The sequence below is a fragment of the Gossypium arboreum genome, chromosome 6 (assembly GCF_025698485.1).
Source record: "Gossypium arboreum isolate Shixiya-1 chromosome 6, ASM2569848v2, whole genome shotgun sequence".
Classification (NCBI taxonomy): Eukaryota; Viridiplantae; Streptophyta; class Magnoliopsida; order Malvales; family Malvaceae; genus Gossypium; species Gossypium arboreum.
The window spans coordinates 7,601,111-7,619,132 of record NC_069075.1 but is presented as its reverse complement, the minus strand read 5'-3'; the positions used below and the strand labels follow the sequence as shown (position 1 = coordinate 7,619,132).

Below are 18,022 nucleotides of genomic sequence, written 5' to 3'. Positions count from 1 at the left end.
TCGTCGACCACACACTTGTGTGTTACCACACGGCCTACCACATGGGCGACCACACACCGATGTGGCTTCTACAGAATCGTTTTTGGCTTTCGCTGATTCTTGTTTTCAGTACGTTCGGAGTACACACCTGGTTCGTTTAATGCCTTAACCAGTTCCGAGACGATCAGAACCTACAGATTGAACAGTCAAACCTCAATATTAGCTTTAATCCGTGGTTCACTTAAACTTTGAAACCATCAATACCTTAATTTTGTGCAAACAACACTTACCCTGAAACCCCAACGCACCAGACTAAAATTTCACCGAAGGGAAAACTTACTCCAACTGATCTCTTGCTGTCAACAACATAAAGAACCTCCGATCAATAATTTAGGACCAAAACTACAATCATGCTTAACACACTTACCAAAGCAACAAAGCCGAGTGCGATTCCACAAAGCGAAAATAAAGAAACCGAAAAGGAAGAGTAACTGAATTTGCTGAGAGATAAAAAGAGAAGAAAAAAATGGCAGCAAGAAGGGCAGGAAGGAAGAAAATTCGGCAGGGAGTCAAAACTTTTTAGGAACAGGAAAAAGAACTGAAAACCTGATAACCTCCCTATCCAGTCTCCTTAATTATCTCTCTCAACCTCTTCACTATCAAAATTTTAGTCTATCTCAAACTCTCACACGGCACAAGCAGCAAAACAAATCCCTTGTTCGCGCAGAGATTCGAACTCCAAACCTTCAAGCATTTAACACTCTACTTAACCACTAGACCAGCAGGCACATTCTTGCATATTTTAATAAACCAATACTTATAAGTCTACTAACTAAAGGTAAGGCCTTATTTAAATAAAAACCAAAATGTTTCCCAAGCTAAGGCTTGAACTTGGGAACTCACACACACACACACCCAGAACACTCAACCACTGAAGCAGAAAGACAAATGTGTCAAATAATTACTGAAACAAATTTATAAATTTAGGGCGTTACAACTTTACCCCCTTAAAAGAAATTTCGTCCTCAAAATTTTACCTGATCAGAAAAGGTGAGGATACTGCTGACGCATCAAATCCTCCGGCTCCCAAGTGGCCTCCTTAGTGCTATGATTCCGCCACAGCATATTCACTAAAGGGATAGATTTCCTACGCAGAACCTTAACATCGTGATCTAGGATCTGAACCGACACCTCCTCAAAAGTTAGATCTGGTCTAACCTCAATCTCCTCCACAGGTACAATGTGCATGGGATCAGAGCGATAACGTCTCAATATCGAGACGTAGAACACATCATGAATGCGATCTAACTCTGAAGGTAACTCTAACTGATATGCGACTGGCCCTACTCACTTTAGAATCCAGTATGACCCAATAAATTGAGGGCTCAACTTGCCCCTGTGACCGAACCTCAAAACCTTCTTCTAATGCGAGACCTTAACGAAAACCATGTCCCCTACAGAATACTCGATGTCCTTCATCTTCAAATTAGCATAGGACTTCTGTTTGTCCGAATTCGCTTTCATTCGATCTCGAATCAGGCAGACTTTACCCTCAGTTTCTGATACTAACTTCAGACCCAGAACTCATCGCTCATCCAGCTCAGTAAGGTGCGACATTTACGACCATATAATGCCTCGTAAGGTGCAATCTGTAGACTAGACTGATAGTTGTTGTTGTAAACGAATTTGCCAATGCCAAATACTCCTGCCAACTGCCTCGGAAGTCTATTACACGACTCCTCAACATGTTCTCCAGTATCTGAATCGCCCTTTCTGACTGACCATCTATCTGAGGATAGAAAACAGTACTAAAGTCTAACCTCGACCCCAAAGCCTTATTAAAGCTTCTGCTAGAATCGAAATGTAAAACGAGGATCCCTGTTAGAAATAATCGAGACAGGTACCTATGTAGACTCACAATCTCAGAAATGTAAAGTTTGGCCAACTTCTGTAGGGAGAAATCTGTCCTAACAGGAATGAAGTGTTCCGTCTTGGTCAATCAATCCACGATGACCCAAACAGAATCCTTCTTAGTGGGTGTTAGGGGCAACCCATCTCGGTACATCTTGTTCCCACGATGTTCATCGTTACTCGCTCCCATTTCCACATCAGTTTCTTAACCCATCTCGGTACATATTGTTTCCACCGGGATGCATAGCATAAGAGCTACTATGCGCCTCCCTCAAAATCGACAATCTCAAATCTTCATCATTCGGTACACAAATTTGACCGCGAAAACATAATACCCTATCACTGTTAATTTTAAAATCAGTCGTAACCCCCTTCTGCTTATCTCTGATCTGATCAATCCATGTCAGTTTAACCTGAAGTTCTGCCAACAGACTTTCATTGTAAAAAATACTCAGTTGAACGAACATCGCTCTCAGATCAGTCATAGACCTACGGCTTAATACATCGGCCATCATATTAGGCTTACCAGGATGGTACTCAATACTGCATTCATAATCCTTAAGCAGTTTAACCCATCGATGCTGCCTAAGGTTTAACTCCTTCTGGATGAGGAGATACTTGAGACCTTTGTGATTAGTGTAAATAATACACTTCTCCCCGTACAAATAGGGTCTTCAGATCTTAAAGTAAAGACTACTGCAACCAACTCCAAATAATGCGTCAGATAATTAGCCTCAAGAGTCTTGAGCTGACGAGACGCATGCGCAATAACTTTACTGTCTTGCATCAGAACACAACCCAAACCCACATGAGATGCATCACTGTATACTACAAAGTCCTTATCTAGTTCAAGCTAAACTAGAACAGGTGCCTGAGTTAACATGGTCTTGAGCTTTTCAAAGCTCTCTTACTGTGCATCAGTCCACACAAAAGGAACTCTCTTACGTAGTAAATTAGTCATCGGAGTAGCAATCAAAGAGAACCCCTCTATGAAACATCGATAATATTCTACCAGCCCTAGAAAATTGCGAATTTTTGACACACTCCTCGACTATTTCCAATCCAACACAGCTTTAATATTACGAGGATCCACTCGAATCCCTTTTGCAGAAACTACATGACCCAGAAATGTCACTTCGTGAAGCCAGAACTCACACTTGCTGAACTTCGCATACAACTGTTTCTCACGAAGAATATGTAGAACCACTCTTAAATGCTCATCGTGCTGATCCTCCGTCTTAGAATACACCAAAATATCATCGATGAAAACCACCACAAACTGATCTAAGTAGGCATAAATGCCGCTGGTGCATTAGTCAAACCAAAGGGCATAACAAGGAACTCGTAATGTCTATAACGAGTCCTAAATGTCGTCTTGTGCACATCGGCTTCCTTTACTCTTAATTGATGATATCTTGATCGCAAATCGATCTTAGAGAACACTGAAGCCCCTCTGAACTGATCGAACAAGTTGTCTATAGTCGGAAGTGGGTACTTATTCTTGATCGTTAACTTATTTAACTAACAGTAGTCGATAACACATCCTCATTGTACTATCCTTCTTTTTTACGAACAGAACAGGTGTTCCCCACGGAGACACACTGGAACGAATGAACCTCCGATCTAACAACTCCTGAATCTGAGCCTTAAGTTTAGTCAGCTCTTTCGGTGTCATTCGATAAGGGGCGATAGACACCGAAGCTGTGCCAAAAAACAATTCAATCCTAAATTCTACCTCACGATTCGGAGGTAACCCCGGTAGTTCCTCTGAGAAAACATCTGGAAATTCCCTCACCGTTCAGATGTTCTTAACCGAAGAGTCCCTAGAATCAGCAATACTGATATAAGCCAAGTATGCCTCACACCACTTCCTTACTAACTTCTTTGCCACTAATGCAGATATCACATTGTCAGATAATCTTATCATTTCCCAATCACGACTACCTCAATACCCTCCTTGGTTCTCAGAAAATCTTTTTTATAGCACAATTCAGACTCACTCGGTGTTTAACCAACCAGTCCATACCCAAAATCAGATCGAAATCCCTAAATAGAAGCTCCATCAGATTAGCTAGAAATACAGTCCCTTGGACCTCTAACAGTACGTCTTTAAACAGTTTATTAACTCCAACCAACTGACCTAACGGACTCATCATTGTTATTTCACTAGAAGTTCTCTCAAAAGGTAATCCCAAGGTCTTAGACACTGTACTAGCTACGAAAGAATGTGTAGAGCCTATATCTATCAATGCAAAGTATGGTACATTAAAAATGAAGAATGTACCTATGATGACACCCGAAGCATCTCGGTCCTCATGACGACGTGCAACATAAACCAACGCAGACTGCCTCACCTCAGTCGATCCAGCACCTCTACCCGGTGCTCTTTGCCCTTGACCCATGCCGTTACTACCCCTCGCCTGACCTCAGTGACTGTACAATCTCAATAGTTAGAGCTTGCGTCTGATTAGTCCTTAATGGACAGTCCTTGACATGGTGCTCAGTCGACCCACATCTAAGACAGGCTCCAGTAGCCCTTTAACACTCGACCGGATGGCGTCTATTACAGTGCTGACAAATCGTCACCCAAATAGGTACAATAATAGGCCCAACTCTTACAGGCCCATCAGACATGGCCTTTTTCTGAAGCCTCATCCTAGAGTTCGAAGGCTTTGCATCCCTCTTAGCCTTCCCTCTGTCTTGATTTTGGTGCTCAGCGCGCTTTACTTCCTTAGCAATCTTGGCCTTCTCAACCAACAAAGCAAACTCACGCTCCCTCTGCGGAACTATCAACACCCTCAAGTTATCCCTAAGGCCGTCCTCAAAATGGACACAGAGCTCATACTCTATTGCCACCATGCATCGCGTATAATGGCTCAACCTCAAGAACTCGGCCTCATATTCGATCACCGAACGATCACCCTGGGTGAGATTCAGGAACTCATACCTCCTAGCATCGATATAACTGGCCCCCACATATTTGCTCTAGAAAGCCGTCTTAAATAGATCCCATGTCAGTCTGTCGGGCTGAGTGCCCTCCTTAACCATCAACCACCACTGATACGCTTCATCGCGAAGCAGTGAGACAACTCTATTGAGCTTCTGCTCAGCAGTAAAATCCAGATCATCCATAATACATTCCGTGGTCTCCATCCAGTACTCGGCTACATTAGGAGCAACTCCAGTGATGCCTCTAAATAACTCTGCCCCATTGGACCAGAGTCATTCCGTAATTGACCCACAGCCTCCAGAACCAGTGTTGGGCCCAGTGACCCTTGTAACACCCTTTAACCCTAAATCGTCGTCGGAACAAAGTTATGAGGCATTACTGGACATATCAGACAACTTACGAATAATTCACAATTAGTATATCATTCATAGTATAATTTAATAATTAAGTCCCTATATTGGACTTTTGAAGCCCAAAACATGTATTAAAAGTATAAAGAGACTTGTTCGAGTATTCTGGAAAATTTTTCGTAATTTTTTTTTTACAAAAAATTCGACAGTATTTCTGCTTATTTTTACCTAAAACCCCCTGCAAATTCAAACCAAAAACAAACCAATACCAATGTTTCAACCAAAGAATTTTACATCTTAAACACTACTAGATCATGCCTAATCCATTGATTTATTACTTAAATTTTAAAGTGTTAACATATAAGGAACTAATTCAAATCTTTCATTTCATTTCAAAATTTAATACCAAATTTACTAATTTATAACTTTAAACTTACTTATCATCCAAAATTTCATAACTATTTAATTACAACAAGGCCATTTAACCTATATATATGTATATATATATATACATGACTCATGTACAACCACCTAGTACATGCCACTTAAACAAAAAGAAGAAATACATCACCAAAATTTTCTTGTTGAGTCGGGATCTTTCGGATGTTTGAATCGGATCTTGAACTCTAATGACTTGCATGCACGAAACAATCAGACTGTTGAGTATTTCATACTCAAGGGTATTATTATAAACCAAACTATTTAACATTAATAAATTACAACATCAACCATAAGCTTTATAAATCAATTAAACTAATTATACATAATTATATATCACTTCATAAATTTTAAATTCATATTTCATTTTTTCACATACTAATTCAATTCATAATTTAATTCATACATTCTTTCTCATACTTTTCAAGAGTGCCAAATCAATCATTCTCATTTCAAATTTTCAGTTCAATTATTTATCCTAACAATCTAATGTTCATTATAAAACCCTAATTTAAAATTTCTTTCAATTTAATTTCCTAAAACACAAAACTTATAGCTTCTTTTACAATTTAATCTCTTTTTCAATTCTAACTTAAAATTCATTCAATTAAATCCCTAATTCTTCTTTTTGTTCAACATAACCCATGCTTAAAAACCTAAGAACTTCCAAAACCTTAATTTAATTTCAACAAAACTTTATTTTAAAACTTCTAAATCATCAAAATTAAGAGAAAATGACTAAATTTAGCTTACCAATTAAACTTGAAGCTTTAAAATCCCAATTTCCCCCTTTTTTTTTTCTTTCCCTTTTTCTTCCCTATTTTCGTTTTGTTCTCTGCTTCTTTTCAGTTCTTCTTTCTTTTACTTTCTTTTTATTCTATTTACTTATTTCTTTTAGTTATTTTATATTACTTTAATATTAAGTAAACAAATTATTTTATAACAATTGTTCCAATATTTTTATTACAATTGTCATTATTCAATTTGTTTACTATAAAAATCTTATAATATAATTATTATTGTAATAGGCCAATTTTGGCCTGGGCTTGAAAAAATAATAACCGAAGCCAAAGGATGCAATCGGTCGAAAACAAGCCAAAAAGGGCCAAATTGAAAGACAATCATTAAATTGTGGCCAAATCAAAAAGATGGAGAAAGTCAAGGGGTTATCAAATTTTGTTGACTTGGTAAAAGGCTAAAAATAGAAATATATTATTTTTATTTTATTTTTTTATTAAATTAGTTAGGCTATTTTTAGTAAACTTTTTAAATTAGTTAGGCTATTTTTAGTAAACCTCATGTATATAAATAGGGGTATTTTGTTTTTTGAAGGGGAACGAATTACTTTTGGAGGACTTTTGGTATTCTTACTTCAATTTAGAATTGAATTATTCTCTCTTTTCCTATTTTCATTGGAATTAAATTATTTTCTTTTTTCCCTTTCAATTACGTGGGAATTTTGTCCATTTCATTTCAATTTCTTTGTTTTTCTAAATTCGTCCGATTGCTTTTAGCCCTTCTGTTGTTATTTGTTTTGCAATTAAGTTTTCATTATTCTTAATTTTTGCCCTAAAATTTGTTTTGACTACATTTTGGTCTTCCTTGAAGCTGTGTGTTTTGGAGGGTGGGGATTATTTCCATTTTGGTTCCTCCTTGTTATTCGCACGTTCAAATTGGTCTATTTTCTTTTATTTATTTCTGATTTGCCCCAGAATTTTGCTTTAAGGTTCGATTTAATCCTTTTTTATTTTCGCTATTTTATTATCAAATTAACTAATTTAATATATTATTCCTATTATTTTATGTTTCTATTTATATTTATTTTGTTATTCTAATACTATTATTATTTATCTAATTTTATTTATCTATTTATATTTCTACTATTATTATATTTCTATTTATTATATTTTTATTTCTATTTATATACTAATATTATTTTCATTATTACTTTTTTTTCTTATATGTGTTTTTATTCTTGTTATTAACATTCTATTTATTTATTTATTTATTTTATATTTTTTATTATTATCTATTTTAACTTTTTATATAACGCTCATTTCAATTTTATACATTATTTACTTTAATATTTTCATATATTATGTATTTCAAACTTTTTACACATTATATATTTTGAATTGTTTATATAATATTTTTAAAGAGTTTTATACATTATTTTATCTTGAATGGATACTAATTTTTTAAAATTATTTTATATACTATAAGCGCTTTTATAACATCCATTTTAAATCTTTTTATGTATTATTTGCTTAGAATTGTTTTATATTTTATTTTAGATTTTCTTACTTTGTATTTATTTGTTATTTGCGATTTATTATTATAACATTTTGTTTATGAATTATTACTTTGCGTTGTACATTATTATTCCATCGTATTTTATTCGCTTAAAGGGTCGTGTTTTAATAGCATTTAAGTTGTAAAATCATTTTATTCAAAAGTTTTCAAAATAAGGCAATACTCGGTATTTGGCATCTTCGAGAAGATTGTGCCCTAACTTACTGGGTTCCAATTTTCCTCGTTGAATCTAAGTAATCGGTTACCCTTTTTCAATCAAAATGTATAAGTTTCAAATAAAAGCTTATTCTCAGGAATTCGAGGTGTTGTGTCCTAACTCACTTGATATGACATTTTGTATCCCGAGATAAAGATTTCTAAAAAATAAGAAAATATTTCGTGTTTGGAAATTCGAGAAACCGTGCCCAATCGTGCTGGGTTTCTATTTTTTGTTCAACAGAATAACTGAATATCCTTTTGAAATTTCGTCCATGTTCTCTTAAATTAAAACAAGGTAATATTTTGTGTTTAGAAATTCGAGAAATCGTGCCCAATCATGCTGGGTTTCGACTTACCGTTTGACCAGATAGCCAAATATCCTTTTGAAATTTCAAATGCATGAGTTTTGGAAAATATAAGATGATCTTGTATCGAGGGTTTGAAATGTTGTGTCCTATCGTGCTGGATATGATATTTTATTCCTTCTAAGCGAGAGAATCTCAATATCCAATACAAGTTATCCAAACGTTTTAAAGGAATTGTATTTTAAAATATTTTTCAAATTTTCAACATTAGGACATTACAGTACCAATTTTGGGGGTTGCGAGGGTGCTAATCCTTCCTCACGCTTAACTGACTCCCGAATCCATTTTCTAGTTTTTCGTAGACCAAAAATATTGTTTCAATAAATCGAAATGCTTTATTAAAATGATCGATCACAAGGTGACCCGATCACACCTAAACAAAAAGGATTGGTGGCGACACCATTTTCGTTTTAAAGCCGACCTCCGTTTTTCAAAATAAAAATGGTATCGGCAATTATCACTTACTTATTATATAAGAAATTATATATATATTTTACACATGTACCAATAATAATTATGCACTTGTCTTATTTCATAATATAATATCAATTTAATAATTATTAATAAATATAAATATCTTTTACTTATTATTTAAGAAAATATACAAATATATATATTTTTACATGTGTATAAATACACATATCACACATGTACACTTTTATCATCATACATTTGGCACAAATTTTAATTTATTTATAATCTAATAACAAATTTTAAATCAAATAATAATAATAATAATAATAACAACAATAATAATTAATAAAATCTAATTTTTCTATCTATTTTGCAGTCTCAATTATTACAAATGGCTTAATTGCTATTTTAATCCCTTTTTCTTTCTATTATTTTAGAATTAAACTTTTAACCTTTACTCAATTTAGTCCTTTTACTAATTACTCTAAATTAAACTAGTTTCACCTAAATAAAACCTAATTAGACATATAACTAGACTCATAATTATTTCTAATAACTATTTACGAATCCGTTTCACTAAGATGGAGGCCCAATAATGTACTTTTCCGGTGCCCACGAATTTTGAGTCATTACATTTCTCCCCCTAATAAATTTCGTCCTCGAAATTTACTTGAGAAAAGGTGAGGATACTGAGCTTTCATTATCTCTTCTAGTTCTCAAGTTACTTCTTTCACCTTATGATTTCTCCATAACAATTTCAATAATTGAATTCGTTTATTTCTCAACTCTTTTATTTCCCAAGCTAATATCTAAATCGGCTCCTCTTCGTAAGACAAATCTGATCGAATCTCAATGTCTTCAGTGGGAATTTGAATAACATGGGAAGGATTTAATCTGTACCTCCGAAGCATAGAGACATGAAAAACATCGTGAATCTTCTGTAACTCTAGAGGCAAAGCTAATCGATAAGCAACCGGTCCGATTCTTTCAATTACTTCATTCGACCCAATGTAACGAGGACTCAATTTTCTTTTGTGACCAAACCTCAAAACTTTCTTCCAAGGCGATACCTTTCGAAACATTTTATCACCCACAGAATACTCTATATCCCGTCGCTTCAGATCTGCATAAGATTTTTGTCTGTCAAAAGCTGCTTTCAATCTATCTCTAATTTTTTTAACTATTTTTTCTGACTCTTGAATTAATTCCGGCCCAATTACTTTTCTCTCATTCAATTCTGTCCAACATACCGGTGATCAACATCTTCGACCATATAATGCTTCATATGGTGCCATCTAAATACTAGATTGGAAACTATTATTATAAACAAACTCAGCTAACGGTTAGTAACGTTCCCAACCTAATTCAAAATCAATGATACAATCCCAAAGCATATCTTCCAGTATCTGAATTACCCGTTCAGACTGTCCATTGGTTTGTGGATGAAATGCAGTACTAAAATTAAGTCTGGTACCCAAAGAATCATGCAACAGCCTCTAAAATCTTGATGTAAATCGTGGATCCTGATCAGAAATTATAGACACTGGAATACCATGCAGTCTCACAATTTCTCGAATATAGTCTTCAGCAAGTTTTTGTAATAATCAGTCGGTTCTAACTGCTATAAGATGAGCTGACTTCGTAAGTCGATCTACAACTACCCAAATAGCATTTTTCTTACTTGCCGACGATGGCAATCTTGTAACAAAATCCATAGTAACACAATCCCATTTCCATTCAGGAATACTAATAGGATGAAGTAAACCTGTCGGTACCTGATGTTCTGCATTTATCCGCTGACAAGTCAAACATTTACCGACATATTCAACTATATCTTTCTTCATCCCTGACCACCAATAAAGCTCTCATAAATCACGATACATTTTTGTTCCACCAGGATGCAATGCAAAGGTGTCATCGTGTGCTTCTCGAAGAATTAACTCTTTTAGTTCAGAAGTAGCTGGAACAAATCCAGTTTTGAAACCTCAAACAATCATGCTTGTCAATATTAAAACTCTCGGTTGTACCATGTACCAATAATAATTATGCACTTGTCTTATTTCATAATATAATATCAATTTAATAATTATTAATATATATAAATATCTTTTACTTATTATTTAAAAAATATACAAATATATATATTTTACATGTGTATAAATACACATATTACACATGTACACTTTTATCATCATACATTTGGCACAAATTTTAATTTATTTATAATCTAATAACAAAATTTTAAATAAAATAATAATAATAATATTAACAATAATAATTAATAAAATCTAAGAGGCCTCAATTATTACAAATGACTTAATTACCATTTTAATCCCTTTTTCTTTCTATTGTTTTAGAATTAAACTTTTAATCTTTACTCAATCTAGTCATTTTTACTAATTACTCTAAATTAAACTAGTTTCACCTAAATAAAACCTAATTAGACATATAACTAGACTCATAATTATTTCTAATAATTATTTACGAACTCGTTTCACTAAAATGAAGGCCCAATAATGTACTTTTCCGGTGCCCACGGATTTTGGGTCATTACAACCCTCTCTAGAATCTGTAGCATGGCTTGGGACAGTGTGTCGCCCCAAACATACGATCATGAGACTCTGACCAAATCTCTGTTATGGGCGATATCGACGTCTCACTAGTATCCAGATTCAAAATTGTATCTGATACTAAGGGCTCGGCTCGAGCCCCTCTACAGCCTCTATCTCGGCCTCTAGTACCTTGACCACGAGTACCACGTGAGCTTATCATAATTTTGAATTATTATGTATTAAAATTTTTGTGCAAATCAGTTTACAGTTTCGATATTAGTTAACAGATATTTTATGCAGTAAAGTTATCAAAGTATTCAGAGTTTGTTATCGCAAGTCGCAGTTTACTACGGTTTTTAGTTTACACTACCTAGAGTGTTTCGATAAAGTCTACTACCTATAGTAGTTTCATAGCATACAACAACATTTTCAACAGTTCCAAACAGTATATTCTAGGCATACTTCCAGAAAATCCTAAATAGAGTTTCAAGAACTTACAGGATCGGCGCCGGAGACTCGGAGTACCACGGTTTATCAAAAATATTTCAGATTGTTTTGCAAATCACTTCTTGAAAACCAAATTTAAAACCCAATCCACAATCGAGTTTTGTAACCTAGCTCTGATACCACTAAATGTAACACCCCAAACTCGACTTGGACGTTATAGCTGAATTCGACAATGTCACATTAGAGTGTTTTTACACAAATCGTATCGATTTACAAAATCGTTCCAATTGTTATCTTTTACTTAGTCGGAAAATGTGAAATAGTCGTATTGTTTTGAAAACATTTTTTATCGCGAAAGCTTTTAAAACCCATTTATTGTTAACATTCTAAGAAACCGTTTCTATTTTCGAAAAACGCTTAGCTTATTTTAAGGAAACCATAATTTGACGTTGCAGTTTATAACCCATGTTCACAGCTCAAAAACCCAAATTAAAAACCAGAAGTCCAAGTCTAAAATACATCAAAATTCCCAAACAAATAAAGAATAAGTAATAGTAGAAAGTTCATAAACCAAAATGTATGTGGTTGTGGTCACCATCGAGTCCTCCACTGCACCGATCCACCTACTGCTAGGGATTACCTAAACAGATAAACAAATAAAGGTGAGTTTTCACAAACTCAATGTGTACATCCCTATAGTTCAGCATGCATTCAGACAGATAACAGAATACAGTCATAACTCGAGCTTAAAACCTTTTATAGAATCCGTGTGAGCGTTGGCCCACTCGGAAATGGAATCAAATACAATCTTAGAGCCTTAGCCCATCTCAGATATAGCATGCATAACAGATCAGAATAACAGAAACATGTCCACCAACCCTACACACCAACTTCGTCCAACCCAACACACTATGTGGGGAAAAAATTGACCCACCCATCCCTGCACACCAAATATGGGGATAAAATCAACCCATCCAACCCTACACACCATAGAGTAACGTAACGCGGCACATATAAAAAATATGCAGCTTAGCTGCCAAATAACAAGCTTATAAAGCCTTTCAGAAACTTCCTTCATTTCATCAAACCCATCCCTATGCAATGCATCATACAATATGGCATGCTATAATGTAGATAAAGAGTTCATAAATTTATTTTAGAATAGTTCAGATATTCATGCTAGGTATAACATGCTAACACATACATCACAGTATCATATCATAGACTAGGGCTCTAAGTAAAACTTACCGGCCCTATGACAAGTCACAGTCGACTTGGGCGACCTGTGCAACCTTACAAAATATTTCAGAAAAAATAAGTTCACACGCCAATGTGGCCTGCCCATGTGGCCCACACGGCTCAAATTGGCATTGGCTGTATGGATCATAGAATTCCCACACACTTGTGTGGCCCACACGCCCCAATTGGCCTAGCCCGTGTCTAGCAGACGGTCTCGTTAACCTTCACACGATCGTATCCATCGCGCCTGTGTCTCTTTCGCATGACCTGGTTCGTCAACTATACGCTAATGTGCTACGACACGGCCTACCACATGGGCGACCACACGCTCGCGTGACATCGACAGAATCATTTTTGACTTCCACTTATTCTCATTTTCAGTGCGTTCAGAGTACACACCTGGTTTGTTTAATGCCTTAACCACTCCCGAGATGATCAGAACCTACATATTGAAAAGTCAAACCTCAATATTAGCCTTAATCCATTATTCACATAAACCTTAAAACTGTCAATACCTCAATTTAGCGTAAACAACACCCTTAAAACCTCAACGTACTAGACTGAAATTTCACCGAAGGGAAAGCCTACTCCAACAGATCCCTTGCTGTTAACAACATAAAGAACCTCCGATCAATAATTTAGGACCAACACTACAATCATGCTTAACACACTTACCAAAAAAACAGAGCCGAGTGTGATTCCACAAAGTGAAAATAAAGAAACCGGAAAGGAAGAGTAGCCGAATTTGTAAAGAGATAAAAAGAGAAGAAAAAACGGCAGCAAGAGGGGTAGGAAGGAAGAAAATTTGGTAGAGAGTCAACTTTTTAGAAACAGGAAAAAGAACTGAAAACCTGATAACCTCCCTATCCCAATCTCCTTAATTATTTCACTCAACCTCTTCACTATCAGAATTTTAGTCCATATCAAACATTTACACGACATAAGCAGCAAAATAAATCCCTTGCTCGTACAGGGATTCAAACTCCAGACCTTCAGGCACTTAACACTCCACTTAACCACTAGACTAGCAGGCCCATTCTTGCATATTTTAATAAACCAATACTTATAAGTCTACTAACCAAAGGTAAGGCCTTATTCAAATAAAAACCAAAATTTTTCCCAAGCTAAGGCTTGAAGTTAGGACCTCTCACACACGCCAGAACACACAACCACTGAAGTAGAAAGACAATTATGTCAAATAATTATGGAAACAAATTTATAAAATTTAGGGCGTTACAGAGAATGACTAAACGGAGTAATGAAATGATAATTTTTTTTTAGTAAAACTAACTGATATTATTAATAACTCGGCTCAAAGCAAAAACAGTAGCTTAAAAGTCAAAAACACGGCAACATGAAAAGAAAAAAACAACACAAGAAAAGAGGAACAACTGTCTAAGCAAACAAACAATAAAAACTCCTAGAAACTACCAACCTAAAGAATCAGAAAGTAAATCATCTTGAGCCAACAACTAGCACCACTTCAGAATCCAAATATCAGCCAAAATCTCTCTTCACAATTAGAAAAACTGAAACAAGTAAAATGAGAAAACGAAAGCTTTAAATTCAAGCACTACAGATTCATCGAACCTTCTCCATTTTCAAAGCAAAACAAGAGGATCCTTAGAGGCACTAGTTCCAAGCCAGACGGTCCTTCATCGCCACCATCATCACTGATTCAGGTATTCCATTAACCCAGCCATCATAAACCTTTCTTCTCTGGCCTTCCAACGTCAAAGGGTGAGCCGTTCCATTAACTGTTCAGGGCACAAAAAGGTAAAATACCTCATCAAAATGCAAACCCATTTTACAAATATAATGTGTAATCGACCTGAGAATCTATTTATCTTCCCCATTCTTCTTAATACTCTTGATAACTGTCAGGGAGTCTCCTTCCACGATTAGACGCCGAAAGCACATCATAGTCAGAAAGATTAATGCCTTTTTGTAAGCCCATGCTTCTGTCACAAATGCGTCAACAACATCCTCATAAAGATAAGTTTCTGCCTCTACGATATCTCCTGTAGAGTCTCTGGCTAAAACTGCTGTTGTATTGAGTCTTTCTGCTTTTAGGAAAGCTGCATCAAAGTTTAACTTAATAACTCCATAGTGTGGGGGTCTTCAAAGATCCTTGACCATAACTCTAAGAGAAGGACGGAGATTCTCTTGATTTAGGTTAAAATCTTGTTCATATCCTTGAATAAACCCCAACAATTCTTATAATGAAAATTTTACCCCATCACGGATCGATTTATTTCTATAAACTATAGGCTCTATATGGAAATTGCAATGATTCATTTTTGTTGTTCATCTGCTATAAAACATTCTAACAAAGCGATTCTTTCAACACAACGAAGCTTCAAATGATGAAACTTTAGCCTACACACACTGTAGAATACCACAAAACCACATCAAATGATCTGAATCCTCCAGATCTACCTTACGCAGTAGGCAAACAACTTTCGCACACAAAGTTCTACGCGCCAGATTACCATAATGGGACACTAAATTATTAACCAGCCTCCAACTATGTATTTTAATTTTTTCTGGAATATTCAGCGACCATAAGGCTTTGTAAAATTCTTTGTAATCATCATCATTAGAGGAAGTGTGCGTAATGTTTAGTAAATGGTTTGTAGTTAGGACCAGATACCCACTATTTACTGTATTTTCCCCAGAACCTTCATATTTCCAAACCATCATGTCCTTCGAGCTACTCCCAGAAATAGGACTAGAAAGAATTCTAGCTGTTGTAGTTTCGTCAACTAAATCATAAACAGCTCTCTATTCCAGGTATTAGTTTTAGTCTCAATTAGTTGATTAACAGTCATCCAAGTAGGCCTAATTTCCTGAGATGAAATTTTGTTATTCTCTCTTCTAGGTAGCCAATAATCGTTCCATATGTTGATGCGATTACCATTACCAACCTGCCACAAGATCCCTTCCCTAATCAACTCCCGAGCGCTGCAAATGCTTTTCTAGGTAAACGAAGGGTAAGAACCAACTTTCGCAGATAGTGTATCTAAAAAAGGGAAGTAACAAGCTTTTAAAACTCTGGCTAAAAAACAATGAAGCTGAGATAAAATACGCCAAATTTGTTTTGCTAATAAGGCCTTATTAAACAAAAACAAGTTTTTAAAACCTAACCTACTAGTGTACTTCGGTTTGCATAACATTTTCCAACTGCTCTGATGAATACCCTCCAATGTCTTGTTGTTAGACCACTAGAACATATTCATAATGCCTTCAAGCTTATGACATAACGATTTTGGCAAAAGAAAGCATTGCATAGCGTAAAGCGATGTTACCTGCAAGACTAATTTAATAAAGACCTCCTTACCCCCCATTGACAGATAGCGTAAACTCCACCCTTCGACTCGTTATCTGAATCGATCAGCGAAATTAGTAAAAGCCCATGTTTTTCTCCTGCCCACCATTATAGGCAAACCTAGATACTTATTTGGATTTAAAGTCACTCGAACTCTTAACAAATTGATAATATCCTCCTTGACACTAGAGGCCACATTAGCTCCAAAATAAATAAGAGATTTGTCAAAATTTACCCGCTGCCCTGAGACCATATCATATTCCTGAATGACATCACGAACCACTCTTACCCCCTCATACGAGGCATCTCCGAAAAGGATGCAATCATCTGTAAAAAATAAATAATTAATAGATAATCTCTCCCTACCAATAGGTGCAATCAACATCTAACCTTTCTGTTCGGTATCCTAAAGAAGCATTGAAAAACCCTCAGTGCAAATCAGAAACAGATAGGGACTGAGAGGATCTCATTGTCTTAAACCTCTTGATGGGGAAAAACATTCACTATTAATCCCATTAAGGCTAACATAATAGGAAACAGAACAAATGCATCTCATAATGAGAACGATCCAATCAGCATGAAAACCCAAATACTTCATTATTCCCGCAAAAAAATCCCATTCTACACGGTCATACGCTTTACTCATATCAAGTTTAAGCGCAAAATTCCTTCTCTTGCCATTCTTCTTCATTTTGAGAGAATGAAGGACCTCATAAGCAATCAACACATTATCCGAAATAAGTCTTCTTGGGATAAAAGCCCCTTGAGCTTCATTAACACAATTACCCAAAATAGCACTCATATGAATTTCCAAAACTTTTGCGATAATATTGTAAACGACGTTACAAAGACTTATGGGTCTGAATTGTGACATATTTTTTGGTTTATCAACCTTGGGGATCAAAATAATACGCGTTTTATTAATATCTCCTACTTTAGACTGACCATTCAGAATAGATAAACAATAACGGGAAATCTCCGGTCCAATAATAAGCCAGTACCTTTGAAAAAATTACAGAAAACCCATCAATGTTAGGGGCTTTTAAAGGCGCCATCATCTTTACTACATGAGCGATGTCCTCCTCAGTGAACTGTTTTAGCAAATTATCATTCATGCTAGCAGTAACTCTTTTCTCTACTAGGCTAAATAAGTGCTCATCTAATTCCATATCAAAAGCTGGAAAAAGTTTTGTAAAATAATTCGAAGTTACATTTAAAATCTCCTTAGTCGATATAGTCTTTCCACCATTTTCATCTTCTAACTCAAAGATTCGACCAGGAAACTGATGTTGAACGGTGATCTTATGGAAGTAACTAGTGTTCCGATCACCATTCCTCAACCGGTTAACTCAGGCTCATTGCTCTCAAAATAACTCTTCCTTATCAGCCTCTAAATTAAGTCCCAATTGAACCTCTGTGATTTCAGTTAAAGTCTCATCAGAAAGTTCCTGATTATAAAGACAATTCAGTCTGTCTTCTAAATCAACCAATTTCTCTTCTCCTCTCTACTTCTGGATTTACTCCATTTTTGTATTTGG

General features: G+C 35.5%; 1 protein-coding gene across 20 annotated transcripts in view; it reads right to left on the bottom strand.

Annotated features, from left to right (window-relative positions):
* LOC108484732 (caffeoylshikimate esterase-like) overlaps window positions 1–18,022 on the bottom strand; it is a 99,944-nt gene that overhangs the window by 73,919 nt on the left and 8,003 nt on the right. For 2 of the 20 annotated variants that reach the window (XM_053029633.1, XM_053029662.1), the window contains exon 1: window positions 9,558–9,561. The exons of 6 other annotated variants lie outside the window; for them this stretch is intronic. The gene's annotated coding sequence lies outside the window, so the exon portion shown is untranslated. Of the gene's footprint in view, window positions 1–2,257; window positions 2,263–3,643; window positions 3,648–4,302; window positions 4,307–4,859; window positions 4,865–5,424; window positions 5,429–9,557; window positions 9,562–16,495; window positions 16,501–16,772; window positions 16,778–18,022 lie in introns of those variants that run through there. 12 more of the 20 variants (XM_053029631.1, XM_053029656.1, XM_053029627.1 and 9 more) reach the window with 11 other exon arrangements.